We start from the raw sequence: 27,278 nt of genomic DNA, 5'->3' as shown, positions 1-27,278 counted from the left end.
ATTCAAATATCCCAAACCTTAATTTTTTTCCTTGTACTTTATAGAGGCTCGGTCTGGCCCCTGGTCTGGCCATTGGAAAAAAGTAGGACTGATGGCCCCTTAAGCGACCAGAAGGACATCAATTCTTCAACCGATTTATTACAAAACTGGACTTCTGCAGACAGCGATGGAATCGAACGCAAATCAAAACCGCCACCAAAACTGGAATCGTTATTTCACCCTCAAAACCGAAAGTCGCTTAAAATCGGAAATGCGTTCTCCCCCGTTGTTTATGAAATCTTAAATGCGAAGTTGTTAAAAAATAAATTTTACATTTTTCTGTGCCTCTACTCCTAAAGTCGTGGTATCAGACATTAATACTGATGCCGCCAATCAAGATTCTTTGGTATCGTCTTTCAGCACGTCCCTGAAACCTTAGTTGCTGAAGTTCTTGGGACGAGAAAAAGAAATCCCTTAGCCCATGAAATAATGTCCTTATGTGCATCAGCTTTATCCATCAAGAGGACTATGAGGTCGATTTCTTCACCTATAATGCCAACAGCTGTTGTTTCCGACATTTCCACAGTCGTATCCACGATCAGAACGTCCGCATCGCTTTCTGCTTGAAGAGTCCTGATCCACTGTCCTCAAGCTTCACCTTAAAGCTTAATAAGCATGTTAATGGGCCTGCTTTTGTTGAACTTGTTCGGATGTCAACTGCGGATTTCGTGCGTAAGGTTGATGAGGAACAGTCGTCAAAGACATTTCCTTCCGTGGTAGTTCTTTGTAATAAAGTGGATGTGGCTCTCGCAGATTGTCGATACCTTGACACGTACATTCTTGGTCGTAGTGTTGAATAGTTTGTACAGCGTTGATTTCCTCATCCCACTCTCACTGAATAGGGTTAATAGGAACTGGGCTAATTCGCATTCCATGCACAGCTTTAAATCGTCTGTCTTTTTTTGCTGATGGATTGGATATACGTCGGAATAGCAAGAATGAGTCCACGTAGGATGTGGTGATCGATGGCTCACTGTTGAAAGGGAAAGAGTTCGATCTTTTCGCCTTTGCTCGCTTATCTAATGCAACAGTATTGTAGCAGGTGATCTCCAACGATTCCTGTCGCGATATTTATGATGTCACTGTTCTTTGAAAATTGCTCAAACCAATCGGTGAGCTTGGTAATGTCAGCTGCGTCCTTGTTTTGGCATGTTCTGCATGCTGCTCACTGGTGGAAAATAGAACTCCACCAAAGTCATCCCTACCACCCACTTACCAAGAGTGCTGTGTATTATCCGACGCCAGCACAAAATTGGCCTGGTCGGCACGTCGTGAAGTAGCTGTCGTTAAGGAATTTGTGGTACTGTTCGGGTGGGTCTTGTATGTAGAGGTGACAAGACTTTATATATCATGCGTCTCACCCATTTAAGATGGGCATTGAAGTCCTCGGACCTTTCTGCATGTCCTTCATACCATTTTGAAGTAGGTACTGTTAAGCTATGCGATAGGTCCTTGGCTGCGCAATAGCTCCATGGCGGCACAAATTCGTTCTCTTTTAAATCGATGGACATCGAGCGAGTGAGCGTGGTGACGATTGGGAGAAAGCATAATCGAATCGTCTTGTTTAAAACTCGACGCTAAAACGTTTGTGCAAGAAGCGCGCGGTTAAATAACCCGCTTAATTAAGTATGTTTATAGTCAAAAATTATTGAAAGAATGCATTGTCATCAGGAATAACTACGCAGATTGATTGGATTAGTAGAAGGAACCTACGAAAGCGTAGAACGGACCGGGTAGTTCAAATTATGTAATCCCGAGATATAAGTCGGGATTATACATCTCGAGATTACGTATAATCCCGACTTATATCTCGGGATTAAGTATAATCCCGACTTATATCTTGGGATTAAGTATAATGCTCACTTACATCTCGAGATTACGTATAATCCCGACTTATTTCTCGGGATTAAGTATAATCCTCAATCACATCTCGAGATTTCGTATAATCCCGACTTATTTCTCGGGATTACGTATAATCCCGACTTATATCTTGGGATTAAGTATAATGCTCACTTACATCTCGAGATTACGTATAATCCCGACTTATTTCTCGGGATTAAGTATAATCCTCAATCACATCTCGAGATTTCGTATAATCCCGACTTATTTCTCGGGATTACGTATAATCCCGACTTATATCTTGGGATTAAGTATAATGCTCACTTACATCTCGAGATTACGTATAATCCCGACTTATTTCTCGGCATTAAGTATAATCCCAACTTATATCTCGGGATTAGGTACGTATAATCCCGACTTATATCTCGGGATTAAGTATAATCCTCAATCACATCTCGAGATTTCGTATAATCCCGACTTATATTTCGGGATTAAGTATAATCCCGACTTATTTCTCGAGATTAAGTATAATCCCGACTTATATCTCGGGATTAAGTATAGTCCCGACTTATACCTCGGGATTACATAATTTGAACTACCTCGTCCGTTCTACGCTTTCGTAGAAACCAGACTGGTTCTCTGGAGTATTTGATCAAGTGCTATCCACAGGAGAATACCCAGAGATGTGGAAGGAAGCGACGGTAGTTCTTATTCCAAAAAAAAACCTGGGGTCAATGAGGCCCATATCTCTAATGAGCCATCTCAGGAAACTGCTAGAAAGAGTTCTGGTCGAGAGAATAGAGAAATACTCTAATCTATCCGAGGAACAATATGGTTTCAGGAAAGGAAGAGAGCACTAAGTAAAATTAAAGACATAGCGCAAAAAGCCCTGAGACGCTCCCTGTACACTAGGGAGGTGACAATTATTGCCTCTCTAGACGTACAAGATGCTTTCAACTCGATCCCGACGAAGGTCACCATGGAGGAACTGGGAAGATCGCCATGTGGGGTTGGGCTTATTTAGTAATAAATGAAGGCATTTGGGGAAGAGAGTTTATTTCCATAGGGGCAAAAATGTTCTATAAACTCCCGTCCAAAATCAAGAACGCGCGGAAACTGTATACCTTCACACGGCAACTCAAAATCTTCCTGTTGGCAAATTTATTTTATTCTGTGGAAGATTTTATCAGTTAAATGTTAAATGTCAAATGTTTGTCTTATTTGTGTTTAATTGACTTGTCCTATACACTTTGTTTGTCTTACAGGATGAATATATATTTATTTATTTATTTATTATTATCTATTATTTCCAGCTTTACTGGTTCGATGCAAGTTTTACACTTTTATTTAGCAATCGTCGTCAAACCCGATGACCTGTCAAGTTAATGTCTGCGAGTTTGCCAACCTTGCTACTTACTTGTCTACATTGCTGTAATAGCCAATTTCATTACATATCGGCGGATATCCTGACTTTTACACAATCATAAAGTTAATAACCTTATATTATTACTCTACAAGGGTATACCTGGCTACTTGAGGAGAGTGGTGTATAGTTATCTCAATGGCAGGAAGAACGTAGGGAAATTATCGTCTGGGAAGAGTTACCTTTTTGTGTCCAACGGAGGAGTGCCACAAGGGTCAGTGTTAGGGCCACTCCTGTGGAATATTGCGTACGACGGGATGTTAAGACTGGGAGTCCCGACAGGGGTGGACCTTTGTGGCTACGCGGATGATGTTAGTGTAGTGACTAGAGACCGCAAGTTAGAGTGCGCCGCTCAAAAGGTTCAGAGGGTCATATCGAAGGTGCAAGATGGACGGAGGAACGAGGCCTTAAATTAGTAGGAAGTAAAACCAAGGCAGCCCTAATCGCCGGGAGAAGGAGACTTCCGGAGGTTAACCTGATGGTAGACCATACGAGAGTACCACTAGAAAAGTCAATAGAGATATTAGGATTGAAGATAGACAGGAGCCTAACCTTCATACAGCACGCAGAGAAAGCGATAGAGAAAGCCAGTAGAATGGCGGAGAAGTTAAATCGACTGATGTGGAACACAGGCGGTCCACGAGAGGGTAAAAGATGAGTTGTAGCCTCGGCGGTGAACAACATGATGCTATACGGAAGCGAGGTGTGGGGCAGCGCTATTCGCACTAGGAAAGTTAGGGAGTTAGTAGACAGGTTACAAAGAAAAATGGCGCTGAGAATAGCGGCGGCTTACCGCATTGTATCAAATACAGATCTGTTCGTGATGGCAACCACACCCCCACTAAGATTGAAGATCAGCGAGAGGTTCGAGGGTAAGAATAACAGGAAGGTCTCTAACGCGTGGAAAGCAGAATGGCAGGCCCGGGAGTCGTGGACCAAGTCGGTCATAGGGCACCTGAACAGGTGGACCAAAAGGAAACACGGCGAAACGAATTATTTCGTCACGCAATTTCTGACTGAACACGGAGAAAACGGGGTGTACCTCAAAAAAATACAAAAGAGGGAGCACGATAGATGTAAGGACTGCGGAGCGACCGACAACGCTAGACATGGCGTATTATACTATTATACCCGCGAAGGAGGACGTGGTTTAGTGGGGGGAGCCCCCCCCCGCCCCCCCCTCCCCCCAAAGTAGAAGAATTCGAAAATGGGGAGGACCGTCGGTTCTTAATCGAACTGCTCGCCTGGACTGGAATAATGCAATCCTAGACCTAGATGCAGTCGATATCCCAGTGTAATGAAATTTCCTCAATTTTATTTGACCCAAATTTGCGACTCCATCGTAGCTCGTTAGTTTGAATTTACGTGAATTATTTTGAAATAACCGGAATTAATTTGAATTAACGTAAATTAATGTGAATTAACGTGAAATAATTTGAATTAACGGGAATTAATTTGAATTAACGTGAATTAACATGAATTTACATGAATTATTTTGAATTAACGTGAATTAATTTGAACTTGAATTTTTGGTGTACACAAAAAATGGTACTTGTTTTCCCCTAGTACTACAGTATGCAAATCGACAAGGAAAAACAAAAGTAATGAAATGCGCGAAAAGAGAGGATAGGAAGATAGGAAACGACACTTTAAAGCATGTAAATGAATGTTGCTATTTAGGTAGTAAGGTTACACAAGATAATCGTAGCAAGGAAGGTATAAAATCCAGGACAACACAGGCTAAAAAAGCATTTGAACAAAAGCGGGACCTGCTAAGATCCGGGATAAATATATAATTATTAGGAAAAGGCTGCTAAAAACGTGCATTTCGAGCGTAGCTCTATACGGATACGAAACCTAGACGATAGGCAGGGAAGACAAAAGTGGGATAGACGCATTCGAAATGTGCTATAGAAGGATGGACAAGGTAACAAATGGACCAGTCTTGGAGCTAGTACAGGAGAATAGGGAAATGTGGAAATCCGTACAGAGAAGACGAGATAGAATTACAGGGCACGTGCTCAGACACGGAGGATTAGTCCAGCTAGCGATGAAGGTAGGACAGAGGGCAATAGATGGGTAGGACGACAGAGGCTTAGGATTGTGGACTTCAAGAAAAAGAAGATTAAGTTCAACCATTTTTTCAACTAAGCAGCTTGGAAAGTGTACAAATGCTCTAGAATGTAGATCAATAATAATCGCTATATTAACAACATTTCACAAAAATCATTAATGAAATACTTCTAAGAAGAGTTTGCCCATACAAAGAAACAACATCATGAATAATTAATTATGGTTAAATCTAAAATTTGACACTTTATACGTTTCTCCATGAAAAACCATTTGATAAAGGCCAAATCTGCAGGGGGTCGCATTCTCTTAAGATGGCAAAAAACGAGATTGTTTGACGATTGCGACGGAAATGCCATTGGCAGTAAGTTTAATCTATAACAAAGTTTTAATTAGTGTTTATTTATGTGTTTATTTTATAGTTCCTAGTTCGTTGGTTTTGTTGTTATCGAGCACACTTGATCGATTGATCAACAGCGCTTATTTTTGGAAATGAGTGCCAAAGCAAACCCGTTGCATAACGTTCCTTGGTTAATCCCATTTTTAAAGATGTACCTAAGCATTTTTGTTGTGTAATGGCCAAAACCGTAAACTGTGCCGGCATTTTCGCAAAACGCTTACTGAAATGGATTGGCTTCTATTCAGAAGACTAATCACTAATCAAGACAGATGCGGCTGAGATTTGGTTGTTTATTTGAGATAATCTCGAATTAAATTGATGCTACCGAATACCTCTATACCGTTACGTTAGACCTGCTGACGTAATGAGGTAGGAAGCGATACAAAAAAATGTTAAGATTACGCTCGTTTGTTATAATGACAACAATTCGCCTCCGCCGAAATGTATTTATACAAGTTACAATCTCAAAGTTACCTGTATAAACAAAAAGTTAAACGCAAATGTATAACAAAAATGCAAGGTGTGGAAGTGGAAGCATCCAAAAACGTCGCGGAATTAATCGTCGTAAGAAGCTTTCGGCAAAATGAAAAAGTACCACTTATTTATCTTCAACAACTTTGTTGGCATTAGTTTGTAATTCAGACAACCATCATTAATATCCTAAACGTTTATTTGTCTTTACCTACCAAGATTCTTTAAATATTTGTTTAAGCTCGGTAATTTTAGGTTGGATTTAAAATTGACAATTACGCGTAGGTGGTAGCAAGTGATTTTCGTTAAGCCGGACATCCTTGAACTTCTTTCAATATTGCCCTACAAGAGTCAAGTTTAATGGGTTCCTGGTAGAGGAAAGCCTGTTAAGATTTACAATGGGTGGAATTTCCCAAAATCGACAACGGGTCGTTTGTTTAGTGGAATTAGTGGAATTTAAAGCTGGATGCTTTTGAAGAAAAAAGACTCGCCTTTTACAAACTGCGTGTAATGTTTACTTAACAGAGTTCGCTTTTAGAATATTTTAAATAGGTCGGACGTAACCCTAAAAGACGATTTTTGCAGTTGGTATTTGACTGAGGTCGAAAGCTTATTACTTTTAAATTGAAGGCGATCCAAATACCTACGTTTCTACTTCAACGAATTGGGTTTTAACTTTCATTGTTTGATGCTGACCTGAAATAATTGCCTTTTGATATAATATCAAGCACCCTTTAATACATTCTGTTCGAGACGACGGGGGTAAATGGGCTTTGGTCCTTGTAGACTTTAGACAATAGACAACAGATAATTGCAAAACTCTTCCCTATATGTGATCCGATTTCCTGAAATTTGACTTCATTAGGTACTGCAATAACGATGGGTCACCCTGTGTGCGCATTTCAATTATTTATATTGTTAAAAGTTGCTTGCAAATTGGGCAATTTCGATCATGTTATTCAAATTTGAAGTCATTGTTGATTGTATAATTCAGAATTATGTTTAATTTTTGTTTAAACAATCGCTGTTTTTTAATTGTAAAGAAATTACCTGTTAAAAGATTAGATTTAAACATCAGGAATTATTTGCGTAGTATTTGTAAAAGTTATCTGTGTTTTTCTCCGGTCGTAGATAAGGAGTTTTAGTAATTACTAAAATTTAATTCTTTGGAATTTTAGAGGCTGGTGAATGTTTCAAGTTAAGGAAATTTACGTGTACAGTGATATTCATGTAGAAGTAGACATAGGGATTTCCTATAGGAATTTCCTATTTCTACTTTTACACATGATAAAAGGTTTTCTGAAAGACGTCTAATTTCATGCAACCAAAATAACTTCTTGAAACAAATAAAGATCTGGCTGTCATATTAATTATTAATTTGAATATTGTTGCCTTAGCTTCACAGAAAATAAATCTCTTATGCTCCTTTAACTGTTATCAGCACTATACCAATTGGAAATATCAACTTTTTCTTTAGTTGCGTACATCGCACACGAACCGAAATAATGTTTAGAGAAGTCAAATTTATATAGTTATATAACAAAAACCACACCCAATCCAATTTATTAAGTTGTATCAAGATTTCAGAGGAAGGAGGAGAAGAATTAATTTGTAACATTCGCTGTAGAAACCATGGGTCCGTGGAGAAATGAAGCCAAAATCATGACAGCGGCAATTGGTAAAAGACTCAGGCAAAAAAAGGAGAGTCCCGCTCAACCCAGTTTATTTACCAGCGAATCAGTATAGAAATTCAAAAAGGCAATGCCGAATGTATTTTAGGAACGTTACCTTTTTTTTGTAATTCTTTTGACGAAATTTATTATGTTTTAAAACCCCGTTCTTATATGTAATTTGTTCCTGTTCTATTATTTTCATTAAACCTTTATTTATATGAAAAAAAAAATTCGCACTATATTTTTATTGCTTCTTTGTAATATCACGTGTAATAACCACTTACAACTCCGCCATGTTTTTTAATTGTGCCAATCAGAATCGTTATATTTACAAAGCACAAGAAAAAGAGATCCTAGCACCAAAATTCCGCCGAGTTGTCTGTCATGAGCAAGCGAGTGACCTAATGCTGAGCCAGCAACTGCAACTCAATAGTACTAATTAAGAATACGAAATATGATAGAAATGCCAGACATCTTGGCTCGAGAGTCTTCCGAAGTTCTTTGAGAAACAATGCTCCACAGGAATTAACCGACGCAAGAAAAACGTACCACATTTGCACCGCGCTTGACAAAATTAATTTTTTGAATTTCCCCCAAGATAGCACTTATTTGGAAATTCAATTTAACGCACTAAATTTTGATACTCTGCTACGATATGCAATGATTTTGAACTCTTGCGGTGGCAATGTAATTAAATGGAAACTTGTTTAATAAAGAAAAAAAACAATTTCAGCTGCTGGTTAACCTTAGGTACTAAATTCGGATGCGTTCACTGTGCCACTAGGCAAGGATATTCGGCTTGCAATCGGGCGGCTCGGGTTCCATTCTTTGCATGCGAAGATTTTTTACATTATTCCCAAAACTGCGTTGGGTTGTAAGTTTGCGATTGTTTTCTCAAATTTTTTTGAAAAGCTAAGTTGTACAAAAATGCAGAGGCATTTTCCGAAGGGATAACACGTCTACTTTTTACGAATATACGGCCAGGCCACGTAAACCTGCATTTCAAAAAGATTCTCCTCCTGTAGGACACGTGTATCTTAATTTCAGACAAATTTATGTGATGTATTCCCGAAAATAGCCCTAGCAGTAATTAAGGCCCACGACGATTGTTTTTTTACCACCCGAATGTTAATAACGGAGGAAATACATGTTTTGAAACGCCAAGCATCCGAATTAAACAAAATATCGATTATGTCGGTCTGTCGGTCCGCCTATACTCTCATTTCCGGCAAAACGGCTGAACCGATTGGAACCAAATTTGGTACGCATATTCTTAAGCATAAAAGGGCCGAATCACGCATGCGCAGGTGTGCGGGTGGTATCTGCGCTAGCCACAGCAAAAGTTTCCTTAAAAGTTACATCATTTTAATACGACGAAAGTTTACATTTTTAAGTTGAAAGCTTGCTTTTGAACTTTGAACTTTTGAACATACCTTACAAGAAACACAAAAAGATTTGGGGCTTCGAAAAGCTCAAACTGGAGGACTGGCACAGACGGACAACAGACGGACAAAGTGCGGACAAAACGATCGTGTAACGTTGAATTGAATCATATTTAGTAGGTACTGTTTCATTGAATAATTTTCTAAGGCAAATAAAAAAGAAAAAATCCACCGTATACTTCAATATCCACCTCCCCCCCCCCCCCCATTTTATTCCTTACAGTCTCCTTCCTCTCTTTCCTCGTGTTCATCATGGCTCATTCTCCTCATATCCCTCTGTTGGCTTCCTCTCCTTTTTTCTTTATTTCCCTTTTTTATAACATTCGAGTCCTCCGTTCTCAAATATTTGTATGCTTTTCTCCTCTTCTTTTCTTCCTCTCATCACCCCCCATTTCCTCTCTTACTTTATCTCTCTTCGATTTTCTTTGTAGCCAGTTAATAATGGACTTCTTCCAATACTCTATTGTATTCCCCGTCATTTATTTAACTACTTACAGAAATTCTTCTTTGTTATGATTCCCCTCATTTCTTCTCCGTATTCTTTCTGTTTCTTCATTTCTATTCCTTCACATTTTTTTTTGGGATCTTCTGTTTCGTTTCCTCAACTCCATTTTACCTATCCTTCCCCTTGCGTCCTTTGTCCATCATTCTGTGTCACTTTCTTATTCGCTACCCTACAATCCTGCCCCACCATTTTTACTTTTTCTCCCTATAGTCTCCTTCTTTTACTTGTTTAATACCATAATATCCTTTACATTGTCCTCTCTTATCGGCCGATGTCCGTGTATTTACCATTAATTCTTTTACTTCTATCTCTTTATAATCTAATTACCACCCTCCCTTCGTTCATTCTTTCGTCGTTTCTAATAGCAGTCTTCCTTGTGGCATTTATGCTGAGCAAGGGAGAAGCCAATGCCCGTTCCCATTTCCGTTAGGGACCCGTCTGTAAACCACACGAGCGCCTCAGGTTTGAGGAACGGGCAATCTGAGTTCAGCCACTGCTCCCTGTCCGGAGGGTGACTTGTTAACTCTTTTTTCTCAGTAAGGACAAGCCGTATAACATCCTTTCTTGCGCTGAGGGGATCGGATCTGAGGGTTTCCTCCCAGATCCGCCCATACCCAAGGCTGCTTAGATCCTTTCACTCGTCCCAATATTTTAGCCGCATTGAAGCTTTTCGAGCGTCCGCCTCCGGGGTTAAGTGTAAACGCTATAGTCCCAGGAGTGCCTTCATCAGCAAAGTTTTCATGGCTCCAGTGACAGACAGGCGAGTCTCTTTCGCTTGCCCATTAAATTATAACCCCTTATGTGTGCCACGTGGAACGCATTTTCAGAAAAAGCTCTGAAAATCGCTTTGGGAATTGCTGAAGAAAAATTTTTCGGTGGAGCAAACTACTTTATAGGAAAGTTAAACGGAGACATTTTGTGTTTAATTTCACAGAGCGACTAATCATGTAATAAATTAGCGAAAAGATACTCCAATTATCTCTGTCTTTTATGAAATGTGTATAATTACTCACGGTCTTCCAAAGGGAACAAATCAACTAGGAAAAGGATTAAACCGCAATTCAGGTGACTTGTTGAAAATATTGGTCGTAAAATTACGAGCCTCGTGACCTTTTACCATAGAGGGTGGTCTAAGATTTTACTGCTTGGCAATTTAAAAGAATCCATCCGCCTCGACGAGTTTCGCTAATTATATTTAAATGCTTTTCGATACGGCTTAAGAGCGGTAAATGGTACCGATAATTTTAGTTATATAAATGCAAGTGTCGTACAGGACCCGTTGTATTATTAGTAGCGACTTAACGGAAGTCAATGGCTTCTCGTCAAGGTCGCCAAATGGTTCTGCATCTGTGGAATTCCTTGCATGGACGGTTCCAAATCCTACGGGATTACTGTACTTATATTTCGAGACAACAATGCCAAATAATTACATTGCGGACGTTCCTTTTACCATTTACGCGATAACTTTCCATTTATAGATAGATCAGCGCGGCTGCAGCTGCTGCGAAGATGATAATTGACAAAAGGAGTATTTCGAGAAATCCTGAAATTTCGATTATGATAAATCCGAACCTGAAATATTTATGCGAATTTAATGGGTGTTTTTTTCGTAATTCTTTAATTGCGAGAACAAGTTTTAGGTACGAGGATTTCGTATAGCTATTTTGTAGTTTATTTTCGAAATTCTGTGGATACGTTCATTATTTATTCATGCTATGTTGTTTTAAAAGCTTTAATGTGCTTGTCTTTTTTGGAGACTCCTTTATAGGGATAATTTGTGAAGATTTCTCTTCGTTTGAAAATTCGATCAATTTGTCAGTCAATTTTACTGTTGGTGGGATGATGAAATGTTCACAACTTTCCTGTTTTCGTTGTGTCCGCGTGAGGTGATTCCTTCTACAAAACCAAGTATTTCTAAGAGGATTTTAGCGTTTCAAGATCATTTTTATAAGATTTCAAAGTCGGTTTCAGGAGGTTTCTGGGTAGAAAAAAGTTTCATGAAAAGATTCCCAAACTAGGTATTTTCCGGCGTAAGTCCTAGGTTAACTTCAATGAAGTCGTCGAGTCGATAAATTTCGAAGGTTTGCAGGAAAACTACGACGAAGTTTCACAAAAAGATTTTCAAACCATTTGCAAGAGCGAAATTTCCTAGATAAAGACTTCTACTAAAATAATATGGCTCTCACTACAAGGGTGACACCAGCCAGATACAAAGTTAAACCAATCCCTATCTAAACATAAGTGTCAGCGATCCCTCTATAAGATAACGTTACCATGATTTGGGGGCTAGAATTGGAACCCCTGTCACTCGCCGAGTTTAAGGCCTCCAATTAGGTCTTTAAATTATGCCTTTCATTGTTTATAATTAAACATCCCTCAGACATCCGCGCACCCTATCTAAAAATAAATCCGGACCGCCGTCGAGTTTATCCTGGTGACAAAGCAATTTGGCAAAATAAGTCCTTCGAGCGCGGTGTGTTTTACAGATTAATAGGGGCAATAACATTTTGAGTTACGCAACCAAGTTTTGCACTCGAGATTATAGGTTATTAGATAGTCGAATGGAATTTTTATGCGGATATTTGCATTTCATCCAATGTCTCGCGAAATTATATAGAACGACCACCGGGGCGGTGGGACTCCATTCCGATCGGCCGGTAACCGAATGAAATTTATTTAGTGCGCACAAAGTAAAGTAATGTTTATTGTGGCAAGCGTGAAGGCGCACCCCCTAGTGGTTACCATTGAGTGGACATCTACCAGCTCTGCAGGTGCCGTCGGGGACGAAAGTAAATAACGTCAGGGCGCGTCCGTTTACGCTAAAACCTAGTCAGTGTTATTTACAGCAAACTTTAAAACCTGTACTTGTTATTTATGTAACTTGAAGAAATTAACACGTGCTTGTTTATTTATGGGTTGATTTGGTAAGGTCATTATACTCCGACTTACACTTCCTAGTTGGGTGCATCTTTAATTTTTGGCACGATGAGTGCACCAAAAGTGGTCCCCACTTAGTAAGTGTAAACCATAATCGTAATTTACACGTACAAGATTGATTTGAGGGTGTTGGTTTACTCGCAAAGAATCTTCAATCTTCTGTCTGATCCCAAGTTAGAATCAGGACAAAAGTTTCCAGTCCCAAACTTAAACTTGATGGAGTAAATTTATTTGCTCAGGGTGCTTTGTATGGATAGCATCTCGAACATTTGAAAAGTTGAACCCGTTAAGAATCTATTGTCAAGGACTCTTTTTAACCACGAATGAAGCGATTCCCTAATTAGTTATGCCTATATGGTTAAAATGTAAAAATAATTAAATAATAGGTATGCAAGGTCTTATAAAAGTTCCCAAGCTTGAAATTTCACGTGTCTTTTTACATATACGGTTTTGGATTTTATCAGTCAGGCCCTTTCACATCGGCCGTAGGATTTTGATTTTACAAAAGTACTTTTCATTTTATTTTCTAGTTGCAATTTCAACTCAATTCATTTATTCATTGTGAAAAGACTTAAAATGCAAGGAAAAGGTCTGGGGGTTATTTTTAAAGAGCGCTGCATTTGCAGCATTTATAACGAGTTGTCGCTTCATTCGTTTTTTTAAAAAGTACCTACTTTTTCGAATTTATATTTTAGCAAGCATAGGAGGATTTACACATGTACCGCTTTATAGCGAACAGAATTTTTTATTAACATACTTTTGTATGTCTGGAAATAAAAGTGGATAACCACGCCTGTATTTTCAATAAAATTTTGGAGATAAGCAAAGAGAGGTATCGGAGTGTAGGGGGGTTTGCGGTACACGAGGTTTTATTTTCCAAGAGTTGGCACGTATTACTTTCGGTACGAGAATATTAGTACTTCGCATAATTGCGATATTTTACACAGCTAATTTCGCGAGCAGTTACTATCGCAGTTGTGCTAAGCTGTTGTTCAAGAAAATGTAAGCAAATCGCAGAAAAGTGTGGCCGATTTTTATCTTGAGTGAAAATTTACAACCAAGAACGTCACTGCTATTTACTTTTATCACTCGCGTAATTAAAAACACGTCGTTAACAAACGCTCTTTGTGAATAGTATGTAGCAAGGTTATTCATTTACAAGTGCTAAAATGTACGCGAGGGAACATGAACACTCGCTCTTCACATAGAAATGGTTTACTAAAGTTGCGTAAACCACTTGTGCAGCCATTTAAGCGATAAATAATATTTTGTATAGAACATTATTCGGCAAGAAACTTCAAGTCAATCAATTGGTCCATTTACTCACACAATAAAGCTTAATTAATTAGGCAAAATTTAATATCAACACAACGGAGCCTTGGCGTTTTATTCCAGTACATAATAACAATATCGTGTATTATTTTCGCGACATTGGAGCTGATTTGTTGGAATTCTCAATACGTTTGGCATTCACCACGAAGTTAACATTAGGAGGGTATTTCATTCAATGATAAGAATCAGATCCAAGCAAAGGATTTTGGTTGTTTTGTTTCAGTGATTGGGAATTTTACTTGTATTTAATTTCCGTATTACCATTCCATTGGTTGGATTACAATTTTGTTTAGCATTGAAAAGGAGAATGTACCAGTAATTTATTATGTGGTAAAGATAAAATGTCTAGATAAGAATCAAATTTAGCAGGGACACGTGATCACGAAATAAGCATTGCATTGTTTATATTTCTTTTTATGGATCAAACCAATATTTTAAATGCAAGAACGCGTAAAAAAAATGGAACTCGGTCGCATTTGTGTTTATTAATATATTTAATCAACTAAAGTCATATGCGTATGCGTATTTATTAGAGTTCCATTGAACCAGAACATTATAGCCTTTGAATTTCAGATCTTAGAAGGAAAAAATATGAGGACAACATCCGCAAGGTAAGGGGTATAAGAACATTACTGAGCTAGCCGTGGGTAAATGAAAAATTGATTGTTATATTGGGATTTCTGCCCGTGCCGTATTTTATGCAAGTGGGATCTTCAACCTCTGTAAATGTAATTAACCCAAATCTTTTGGAAAAGCTTTAGGGTTTTGGAGCAGCTGAGTTAATTTTACTTGTATGCGTGGTTCAGTAACAGGTTATTTTACATTTTCTGTGGCCATTTAAAAACTCAATATGGTTAGAAATCGATGGTTTTCAGTTTTCTTTAACTAACTTCTAACGGGACTTCAATTTTGAAATTTTTAGATATGGACGTTTAATCAGTGCCCAAAACTGCAAGAAATTGCCTTTTTTAATATAGGTAAACTTCACCTTCATACAAGAAGTGTATCAATTGAACTGTCTTCATAAAAGAGCTTCACCCCAACTGCTAGAGCCATTGCAAAAGCATCTATGAATGACAATCTCAAGTTTATCTAATCAAGAATAACGCTTTGCTAAGCTTCTTAAAATGCGCCTTCCAAGCTTCAAATCCCAAGCCTTTTTAACTAGAATAGGAATCCGATATTGCCTGGAACCAATAGTAATCGTTACCAGAAATCCGGCTACAATAATATCCCATGACAGTAAAAGGTCTACTCCATGGCACTACTCCTTCTCCCTTGATCGCTTCAACCAATCCACTGCTAGGAAAACTGACTTTAAAGCTGTTATTTTATTCTTTATTAAGGCTTTGCGAAAAATGATCATAAGCAAAAACTCACACATGTGCTAATTGGAGGAAATTCGTGTCGTGTAACAGGTAGGTGTAACACTTCACGTGAAGGAACCGCAGAAGTGATCTTCAAATAGAAACGGGATTAAATGAACTCACGTTAAAACTCATTGTGATAAACAACGAAGTTTTTTCGGATACCTAACAGCGGCATTTTCCAAGAGAAAATAATATCAATTTGAATATTACCGAAGGTAAATGATTGTAGTTATTTTAAATTTTTTTATTTGTTTGAAGTAGTGGTGGGTTATTTTTAAGAATTTACATACGGAAGTTAGTTACGACAAAAAAACAAGTTTACTAACCAAATTTATGCGCATCCCTTGTTTACACGGGGAGATAATAAGATTCTGGATTAAACGGCAACCGGTAATATGTTTAAAGACGATTAAAGTGCTTGTGCTAGCTGTTGAAACCCTAACTATACAAAGGGGAAAATTGGCTTTTTGAAATTTCCATATTGCGGAACATTGGTGAATTATTGAATTTCGAAAAACCTGAAGCTCAGTTTGTCTTGATTCAAAATCGTTAACTATATTTAACAAAAAAGTACCTTCAGCCTAACTTAGAGCTCAAAAAAACTTCACCTGTAAAGCGCAAAAAGGTGAACTTCTAAAGTGGCTCAAAAATCATAGTACATTTTAACGAAAAAAGTTTAACAATTATTTAAAAAATAACTTCTCCGTTATGCGTTTCATTACAAAGTAAACAGAGTCGTCCCCTTGGTCGACAAATTCCTCAGTCCCGCAAATCCCGCGGGATCCCGCTCCACTTATGTGCGGGATTAATCCCGCAAAAATGCTGCGGGATCACGGTATTTCGGGATACCGCGATCCCGGTATTGCATTCCCTAGTCTCAGATCGACCGGGAAAAAAACATTTTCTTATAGAATGTGGTCTGTAGAATCCATAATTTCTAACAGTTCCAAGATTGGGCTACTAGTTCAAAAGTTACAGCCCTTCTTTCGAAATTGGTTTCTAGTCTATAACTTTTGATTGAGAAGTCTAATCGAAAACGTACGAATTGTTTTGGATTCTACGCACCAAAACTAATACGAAAAAGTGTTTTTCCGAGAAATTTTGGTGTAGTCGGTTTTTGATAAAAAAGGAAGGTTACACTGCCTTTTTTTGCCCCGAAAAAAAAATTGTCTCAGATCGACCGGGAAAAAACATTTTCTTATAGAATGTGGCCTGTAGAATCCATAATTTCAAACAGTTCCAAGATTGGGCTACTAGTTCAAAAGTTACAGCCTTTTGAATTTTCTTTCGAAATTGGTTTCAGTCTATAAATTTTGATTGAGAAGTCTAATCGAAAAAGTACGAATTGTTTTGGATTCTACGCACCAAAGTTAATTCGAAAAAGTGTTTTCCCGAGAAATTTTGGTGTAGTCCATTTCTGATAAAAAAGGAAGGTTATACACTGCCTTTTTTTTGCCTGGAAAAAAAAATTGTCTCAGATAGGGAATGCAAAAAAGTTTAACAATTATTTAAAAAATAACTTCTCCGTTATGCGTTTCATTAACAAAGTAAACAGAGTCGTCCCTTTGGTCGACAAATTCCTCAGTCCCGCAAATCCCGCAAAAATGCTGCGGGATGACGGTATTTCGGGATACCGCGATCCCGATATTGCATTCCCTAGTCTCAGATCGACCGGGAAAAAACATTTTCTTATAGAATGTGGTCTGTAGAATCCATAATTTCTAACAGTTCCAAGATTGGGCTACTAGTTCAAAAGTTACAGCCCTACTTTCGAAATTGGTTTCTAGTCTATAACTTTTGATTGAGAAGTCTAATCGAAAAAGTACGAATTGTTTTGGATTCTACGCACCAAAACTAATACGAAAAAGTGTTTTTCCGAGAAATTTTGGTGTAGTCGGTTTTTGGTAAAAAAGGAAGGTTACACTGCCTTTTTTATGCCTGGAAAAAAAAATTGTCTCAGATAGGGAATGCAAAAAAGTTTAACAATTATTTAAAAAATAACTTCTCCGTTATGCGTTTCATTAACAAAGTAAACAGAGTCGTCCCCTTGGTCCACAAATTCCTCAGTCCCGCAAATCCTGCGGGATCCCGATCCCGGTATTGCATTCCCTAGTTCCACCATCCAATTTGCCGAATTGCTGCTACCTTTCAAAAAGAGAAAATCGTCTGTATTTTGGCTAAAACCTCGCCAATCGATAAATCTAAAGTTATTTAAAATTTCTGCAGGAGTTGATTGTTTTGGGGATTTTGAATTCCATGCTAAGAATGACCAGATATTTTGGATTAACAGAACTTTACGGCCGATTGCAGGAAAGCGAATTATAATTAAAATCCTATATTCCCTGCGGGATGTATGGTTGAAAAAGACACTGTGGGCCTTAAAATTTTCTTACAGGTTTTGTGTTGCATTTGATTGTGTGATGATTTCTTTTGATTTATAAATTATGCGTCATTTTGAATGCCAGTTTGAGATCTAGGTACAGTTTTATTTTATTGTCATATTTTTCTAATTTCATTTTATCCGAATGTGAATTTTTCAGTAGTCATTTCATTGGAATTGACGGAATTTGATGGACGCCTTCGTAACTTTAATGTTTTTAAGAATTTTAAGTCAATGTTTTGATTTTTTGTTGTGTCGGGACCTGGTTGTGAAAACAATTTAGACACTCTTCGGGCATTTAAATCCTTGTAAGTTCTAATTAAAGAAAAACTTAAGGCAATTTATGGACTGAATGAAGGAAATTGGTAGGTAATCAAAACCGGCTCTCGTCTGAAATTCATTCTGAAAAAATCTTCTCAAATTCACTGAGTCAGACCTAATAGCATCGCAATTTATGTGTGGAAGAAATTTTAACGAAATCCCCAGAGAAATAGCAAGATGACAAGACAACGGGGATCTGTAAGTGAATAGCGGAAAGGTATAAGAAATTTTTTATCTGAATCTGATCAAGGATTTGCATGCATTATACGGAAAAACAGTTAGGCTATTACACATTGAAATCCAAAGATTTTTGGCTATTAAACCTCATTACAAAATGATTGAAGACTTCAATTGTTCAATGATTGCACTGCTAAACTTGGCCGCGAGAGTTTACGGCAAGATATTAGAAGCTCAGAATTGAAGATTGCCATTTTTGTGTTTTTATGCCATAGTAAAATCCTTTCAAATCGGAATACCCACAATAACATCGACTAACCGTAGCAGTCGTTGACCAAACAATACAACGTAATAGCATAGTACAGTAATAGGTATTAACTTTGGTGCAAGAATGTGGGTAGGTAGTCATATTAATAACTATTAGGCGCGAAGAGTAAAATAACCATAATTTTTATGGTCACTTTTTATTGCAGTCACCATCTGCCAAAGACTTGTACATCTAACAATAAATTCTACTATACTATAAATACGAAATATGATTAAATGACTTGACACTTTCCGTTCTAGCCAAGCAGAAAATTTCGTCTTAATAATAAATTCTGAATGTAGTAGCCAATTTGAAAAAAAAAGAAATGAATTGCCTAACTTTTTAATGGTGCCATTTGCCATTCCATCCTTACGAAGTGGATTTTTGTTAAATCCCATAAAGAGACGGTAGCGCTTTAAAGATGTAATAAACACGTTGGATGACTTAAAAATATTTTTTGTTTCGCACCTTTTCTACACTTATAATTAATACATGCCCGTACCCATGTTATAGAAAAAGATGTCGTGGCAAGTACGAGTTATAATGACTTATTTTAGTTGCATAGTTTCGAGCGGGATAATAAGAAAATTACACGACTTCATTCTAAAGTAAGTAATAACTAATTCCTATTAGTGTTTTATTGCTAGGCTAGGCATAATAGGCATTATTGTATTAGCAGTTTTTCAAATTTAGACTCGCCCAATTCCAATGATCAGGAAATGGACATAAACGCAATAACAATTTATTTGTATTCATCATACGTTGTTTCGTCCATTTCATTCAAGTTGTCACCATCAACGAGATCTGATAATTCACTCCCGAATATTTGAATAGAAGAGACATATGTTCACGGGTTTTCAATGTGTTGTAATTTGTAAATCACATGCAGAAGACCATTCTGCTTGAACTCAGGATATAAATAATGTTAATGTTTATTATGTAAATGGGCCCTGGCCCCTAAAGTACAGATTATCGACTTTTTCGTATGTCCGCCATAGTTGTCATTATCGAAAATTGAGAAACATTTAATGGCTCTAAAGTTCTATACAAATCGACAAACTGCATCTTCAACAAAACAACTATTGAATTTAACGTTATCAAAATACACGCTCTTATTACCGTCACAAAAAGTAACATCTAGCAGTAGCAGCCTAATCTTTACGTTGATTCCAGATTCTAGTATTTAAGAGAACACCACTTCCACTATAACATATTCTTCAGGATTTTATAGAACACTGCCAATCACAATTAGATTTGATAACGCCAGCTTCGAAGGAACGCGTTTCCACTTACGCCGAACTAATTTATTTATTTAAACGATCTGCAAAAGCGATACACTTTAGACAAGAAAATAATACGCAATTACATACAATTCTAAAATAACACTGAGGCGAAAATTCAAGTAAAATAAACCAAATTTGTGCTTATTCGTATATCCCCTGACTTACACTTAATGAATTGAAGCATCGTCATATACAGGACACCCCGTCATTATCTTTGGTACCGAAATACCGTCATAAAACAAAGCCTAACAACCAAAAAACCAAAACCTAAAGCTTTTCAGTTCTTTTTATGTCGAGCAATATGTGTACCAAATTTGGTTCCAATCGATACAGCCGTTTAGCCGGAAATGAGAGTACAGACAGACCGAAATCATCGAGATTTTGTTTGATTCGAATTCCTGGTGCTTCAAAACGTGTATTTCCGTAAAAAAAGTAGGGGGTCATTTTTTACCCCAATACCAATACTTCCCTTACTGACGTTCGGGTGGTAAAAAACTAAATCGGTCTAAATTGTACGCGAGCAAAGCGAGAAATACCAAAAGATCCCCTCTAAATCATGCTGTTACCTTATATAGAATTTCCAAAATACGGAAAGGAAAAATCAGAATTTCCAACAGGTCCGCGTACTCGGGTGATAATTTCAAAAAATTAACACTTCTTTAAATAATTACCAGAATCCCTGATGTCCTAAAATCGGGGACTAATCTTGAAAATCATGTTAATTAAGCGCGCGTCATTTGAGACTAGACACAGTAGACAGTCAGTCAGATGAGGTATATGCAACACATATGATTAGTTACCGGTATTTATACTGACTTAATTGGTCGGATTAAAATTCCAAAATTCAGTAGTCTAGTATAGTGCCTATTGTTACATGGAATTTCGGGTCAATAACAAAAGCTCTGCTATAATGAAATAAACTGCACGATCTTGCAGTATTAATGCTCGTTTTCCCTTAAGATTGAGAAACTAAAATCGGTTATTATTGAATGAAAGGAGTTGAAAACATTTACTGTCTCTCGTATTTGAAGGGACGAGAACTTTCGGGGGCTGCAAGAATAATTAAAATATTCCCACACACACACACAATTACTTTTGTTTTTTCCTGGTAAATAACTACAGCTACAGTTTCTCGTAATGAAGTGCCTCAAATTTATATCACGTTTCGATACCGTGCGTTCAAGTACCGAGTGGTCATCAAATCAGCGGGAAATGGGTACTTCATTACATTATAAGAACACGTATTATTAACCTTTCGGTTGTATCCATGGCTGATTGGTAATTACTTGGCATAATATGCATTCCATTCAATTCATTGGCCGCATAGAAGTTAGGGTAACATCCACGAATTGATGCTTCGACTTGGATTAATTAAAAATGTTTTTTTAGTGAAACAAATTTTTCTTGAAAAAAGAAACAGGCATCTTGTGACCTACTAAATACGGCATTGCTTTCAACATAGTGTCAGCAATAACAATAAAAATTAAAAATATGAAATATGCGCTTTTATATCTTGTAACGGGCATATTAAGTTGGAATAGATATTACATCCGGTTTAAGAGGGATATAGTATTACAGTCTTAGCTCACATCATGAGGTCATGGAAAATTATCGCTGTATTTTTGAGATAATTAGCAGCCGTTTGGGATTGGTAGAAACAAAGACACTAACCAATAGAAAATGTAGACGTCGCCATTTATAAGAGAATTCGCCATTGTGGGGAAAAATTGACTCGGTAATTAAAATAGGTGTAGAGGATATTAATTTGTACGTTAGAATGAATATTTGTTTTATTTATTCGTTTGAGAATGAGGCTTTCAAATTACGCCCGTGGACTATTTTTCATAAATTTTGTAGTTCAGGCGACATGCGTGTTGGTTTGCTTTTAGAGAGAGAGTGATTTGATTTGTTGTTGCGTTGCTGTTAAGAATACTTATATCCTGTGGGTTGCGGCTGGGACAAAATTGTTAATTTTGGTAACACGCTGCCTGGTTTTAGGTAAGGGGCTGTTAGGTTTTTGTAGAGAGATTTTTTTGTTTATGCGATGTTATTTTTAGTTTTCTTGTTCACGGCCGGCAATAAAATCAGTTTTGGGTTTTTGGCATTGTGGTTTTACTCACCCACCTTAAGGTCTGGTACAGAGGGGATCATTCAGAGTTGAATTGCCAAATGGATGGGCTTTCTCATCCACAGGGTAGGGATCGACAAATTTGGTTAAGAGGGAATTTGGATTTTTTCGGTGTTAAACATTTCAAAATGGTTCTTATTTCCGACCGCTGGTTTCGAGTCCTGGGAATGGGTGGAGAAGGGTGAAAGTTGTCGGGAAAGGATTGTACGTCGAATTATCGGCCGGAAAAGTTACGTGTTTTAATTTAAACACAAAAGGATTACTATTATACGTGCTGAAGTGGAGAAAATTCCTTGAGTGTCGAGTTACAGACCTTATTTAATAAGGACTTCATTTAACTGCGGAAGCGGGTGTGGGGAACGTTGGAGAGGAGCTGCGTCGGATTCTTGTTGAATTAAATAAATCGCGTGATACATATCTAAATCATCTAAAGTGGTGAAATTGTGTCTGGAACTGTTGATGGTTTCAAGAGTGAACTTCAAAAGGTTTCGTTTCTCCAATTATACTAAACAGTAATAAAATTCATTAGACGGAGTGTACGCAGATTAAACTTTTTGAACTAAAAAATGAACGAACACTGAAATCAAGCCATTGTAATTAAAAGAAAAAAATTCCTTTGTAATAACCGTTACCGGAAGTATTCATTATTTGTGGGTTTCAAATGCACTTGTCTAGAAAGAAATAAAATAAATCCTTTCTAGTGAACGAGAAGACCTGTAAGTTCAAGTTCCATTCGGTTCATTTTTGTACTATTCAAAGAAATTCAGCCCTGTGATGTATCAGAAACATCAAACTTAATGTGAAGGATATCTGCCAAAAAAAGTTATGTAGCGTTATTTTGTATGGGGACAAATTAACGTTTTCTATAGATAACCCATAACCGGCACGCTTAACGTTAGCAATAGGCCACAGGGCTGAATGAATACCTTTAGGATTTAATGTAGCAAGAATTTGTATAAAATTTAACGTAAAGCTTTGAGTATGAGCCTGATATACATTGTAATGTGTAAATTGAAGAGCCCATTGAATTTGGTGTAGATTGTCCAGAATTTTTTGATCCCATAATTTCAATGTTTCAATCAGACAAACTCTAGGGTTCATTCATTGTCGAATTTGTCTTATAATAAAAATGTGACTAAAAAATAAGTATTTATGTATTTTATAGTGTCAAATGTGAGGGTCTAATAATTAAATCACGAAGTGACCATTTCAATTGAAATTACGTTAAAAGGGTCTAACAAAGAGTCTACGTATTGTTAAAATTAATTGTACTAAAGGAAGGTGCGTGTGGAAATATTTGAAAATTAAATTACATTCAATATACACTTATGTGCATGTCCATTTAGTGTTATTCTTTTTGCTAGCGAGGTGGAAAAGAGGATAATTTTGTAGTAAGTTTCAGAGAAGCAAAGGGAAAACTCTACAGTAAGCAAAAACACTTCCATTTCAAAAGTTTGTTAAAGGCAGGGAAGTTTCTAACCCTTTCTTGCAACAAAAACCGTTAACTTAAATTCTGAGACCAGTTGGTTGTCGCATGTAAAAGTAACGCACGTTTTACATTCAAATCGTTTTAAAAATATTCCTAGGAATATCATAAAATCTGACAAGAATATTCTCTAACAATGTTAAAATTGTCAGAAAACTATTCGTCCTCTTACAGACCTATTTGGGAAATCTGCAAGAGATTTTTCAAAAAGATCTTCAAATGAACATAAGATGCCGACATTTAGTTTTTTAGCCATACAACACATGGTTAAAAGTACGAACGCTAAATAAGTACACATATAATGTTATAAGATGATGGCACAAGTTGCGAAATTGACATCATCGCAATTCAATTACTGTTAGAAAACATTACGATGCGATATGTGTGTGTAATTAATTACTGGCAGGAATTATAGACGTTTATTATCTGGCGCCTGACATCCAATTTGAAAGACAATCGCACATTACGTTTAGATGATTAAATTCTAGACGAAAAGAGTATCACGTTTTAATCATCTTCTTTGTTAAGAGGTAATCTATATAAGTGCTAAGAAATAGGTTAATGGCGATAGTAAAAACTTTCTTCGAGCCGGTTTTGTCATTACCAATCAAGGCTGTAACAATGAGTAACTAAATTGACGACAATTAGAGTTTAGCACGTAATAGATATTCAAATACCATAGGTCGCTTGTGGTTACGCACCGATCGAACGCGGTTTACGAGGGCGGATTCGGCGAGGAATATTCATGGGAAATTCAAAACCGATCAGGTTGTTCTAAATTGTAGACGAGATGACGTGTAAATGATGTTTCATTATTCCGAACGCACAATGTGCGTTTGACACTAATAAAATTTAATACAACGTCGTAAAATGTTTATAATCCAATTTTCTAGACGTGCGCTTGCTTAAAGCAATAAACCCTGCTTGTAAGTTGTAACCAAGATATGATTTATCCCAACATGATCTGCAGCTATTGTGTTCAATTTCAACCCTTATCTGGCAACCCGGTTGTGTTTTCATGTGGGAAAATTCGCCCAGGAAAGGTCATCTGCAAAAAAAACCTTTCCGGAGTATTCTGTGAATCTTTACCGCCCGCCCCTCCACAAGAAACTAATACATACCTACCATAAAAGAATAATATTCTTCAATTCTGATATTATTTCTCCTATGCCATTGTTTAAATTAAAGCAGTGATTGATTTTAAAAAGTTTCGGTACGGTACAAATTTCCTAGAAAATTTGCCTGATTCGCACGATTAGGGCGTTGTGCGCGGGTGCACCATCCTGTTGACTGTTGAGACCAACAGTATCTCACACAAACACCCCTCGGCTGAACTAGTCCTGAAGATTATTTGCCAAAACATGAGACGAAGATTGGCTTTATTTAAGGGCGCAAGATTAGCACGATAAACAATGTTAGGAAATTTAGTGCACAGTTGTACTATTTTGCCCCTACCACTTTCATCTAAGAAAACAACTACATCTTAAAATTATTTCTGGAAAAATGAAGCGCTGTGCAAAAAATTTGTTGGCCTTATTAAAGGTAAAATTAGGGTGAATAGCAATGTTTAAAAATGTAGCGCACAAACGCCCCTCAATTGTACCATTCTGCTCCTACTACTTTCATCTATGGAAAACAACTATACTTTTTAAAATTAATTTACAAAAAATGAGGCGTTGTGGAGCAGTTTTATTGGCGTTATTTAAGGGTTGAAAGGTGTAGATTTAAAATGAATAGCAACGTTTGCATGTTTAGTGTACAAACACTTCTAAAATCATCTGATCCAAAAGGTTGAGTTTCTAGAATTGTTGCATTTCGTTTTTTGGCAGCCACTCTGCTGTACCCCATTTATCCAACGCTTGTATTAGCAAAAAAGGCAAAATGCATAGCAAACGAAAATTAATTTAAAGTTCCTACCTTTTGGAAGCTGTGGTAGCACCCCTAATTTCTTTCCTAAATGGTACACCAATTATTAATATAAAAAGTACAAAGTTCACCACACGTCACGTTTCTACCGCGATTTACTACAAACTGGAAAATATTTACGTAAATTTGCTACAATTTAGGCGTTATCAGTTATTACAGCGACAATCTGTTGACAGGTGTTGCATTGGTCTTAGAATTACACGTTGGTCTTTATGCATATTCGTATAATTGCCGTGCTTCATATAGAGAGCGTTTACCATGTTTGAGAGAGTAGGTCCAAACAGTTTTTCGGAATATTCTACAGTGAAATGAGGGTAGTACTGCTCATTATATTTCTATGCGAAATCAATTATCTCATTGGCCATTAACAATTATTCATTGCTATTAAAAAATTGACTTACTTATCAGCAGATTTAATATGAATAGCATTGTTTGTAAATTTAGTGCACAGATACTCCTTCACTTGACCTGAGGAAATCCCAGGAAAATTTCTCCGATAGGTATTCTCGCACGATTAGGGCGTTGTGCGCGGGTGCGCCACCTATTGAAAGCAATAGTGTCCAAGTTCTGTTTTTTTTGTGTGCCGAAAATGGCAATTTTTGATCCTTTTTGTATATGTTCCAATAGCATTAGCAAAAAATAAAAACGAAATAGAACAATTTTCGAATTTGACCATCGTCGTAATTCTATGATTTCGGAACTCCCTATGATAGACACCCTTATTTTGACACAGTGTATATCCAAAATATCTTTCAGGAAAAGGATATTTTATTGCAGAATTTGTTAAAAATAGAATATAAGTTAACAGAAATTAAAGTGTACATAAAACAAATAATAAGAAACGTAAAACGGATTCATATTAAATTTAACGCTTTATGTTAATACTGTTTTCATTTCTTAACCATCCATAAACAAATAAATTAATATTAATAATACGACACATCACTTTTACTTAATTATAACTCGGGCATTTGAAATGAAAGTTGCGCGAGAAGTGTTTATGACAGCGTGATGCACTAAAATTATAATTACCGCTTATTTTCACGCATTTTCTCGTTGTAACAATGCGTAGGTACGTAAATGTTTGGGAAGTAAAGCCGTTACCTTTCCAAATTGTCGGTGTCACGGATTCGGGCTGGAGACTATCGTAAATTATGTGAAGACATAGACAACTGACGGTGATTATGACAATAATTTCAAACTGAGCATACGAAAGTCACCCTTAACTTCTTAGGATAAAGCACGAGGGCAAAGTTTGTTATATAGAATTGGAGGATGAAACATCTTTGACCTAAGGAAAATGGGGTGTACAAGTTTTTTCTGATACCTAGAACATTGAGGCAATTGTAAAGAATAAGGGGGAATGTATCGTAATAATACCAAATTTGGAGAAGCAACCTTGGTTTTCTCTATTAACAACTCACAGAATTTTTTTTTATTTTTTCCTTGTAGAAAAATATGTAGGTAGTAAAAGAATCAAATTGGTCTCTACACCGAAACTACAGTTCAAAGTCATTCGAGGGGTTAACTGCACCCCAAAATGTTGTACACGAATACCTCTAAATATGTGTAATACCCGATTTTGCTGAACTAATACCTTCTAATACCCACCATAACACCTAATACCCATATTAATACCGACAAATACCTACTAATGCCTACTAATACCCACTAGTGGCTAGTACCCGCTAATATACCCACTAATACCTCTAGTTAAATTCCACATTTCGTAGTTAGAAATTAAGTGATTCATTAAAAACTTTCAAATA

The 27,278-nt window shown here is 37.0% G+C and overlaps 1 protein-coding gene across 1 annotated transcript in view; it reads right to left on the bottom strand.

Moving 5' to 3' along the window:
• The window catches only part of LOC116170169 (protein Shroom), a 187,386-nt gene extending 161,777 nt beyond the window's left edge, over window positions 1-25,609 (bottom strand). Inside the window, exon 1 of the mRNA XM_031486389.1 lies at window positions 25,501-25,609. The gene's annotated coding sequence lies outside the window, so the exon portion shown is untranslated. The remainder of the gene's footprint in view (window positions 1-25,500) is intronic.
• Between the last annotated feature and the right edge of the window lie 1,669 nt (window positions 25,610-27,278).

This window comes from Photinus pyralis, unplaced genomic scaffold (genome assembly GCF_008802855.1).
Source record: "Photinus pyralis isolate 1611_PpyrPB1 unplaced genomic scaffold, Ppyr1.3 Ppyr1.4_LG5, whole genome shotgun sequence".
Lineage (NCBI taxonomy): Eukaryota > Metazoa > Arthropoda > Insecta > Coleoptera > Lampyridae > Photinus > Photinus pyralis.
The sequence above is the reverse complement of the archived record's forward strand: the minus strand, read 5'-3'. Positions and strand labels throughout refer to the sequence as shown.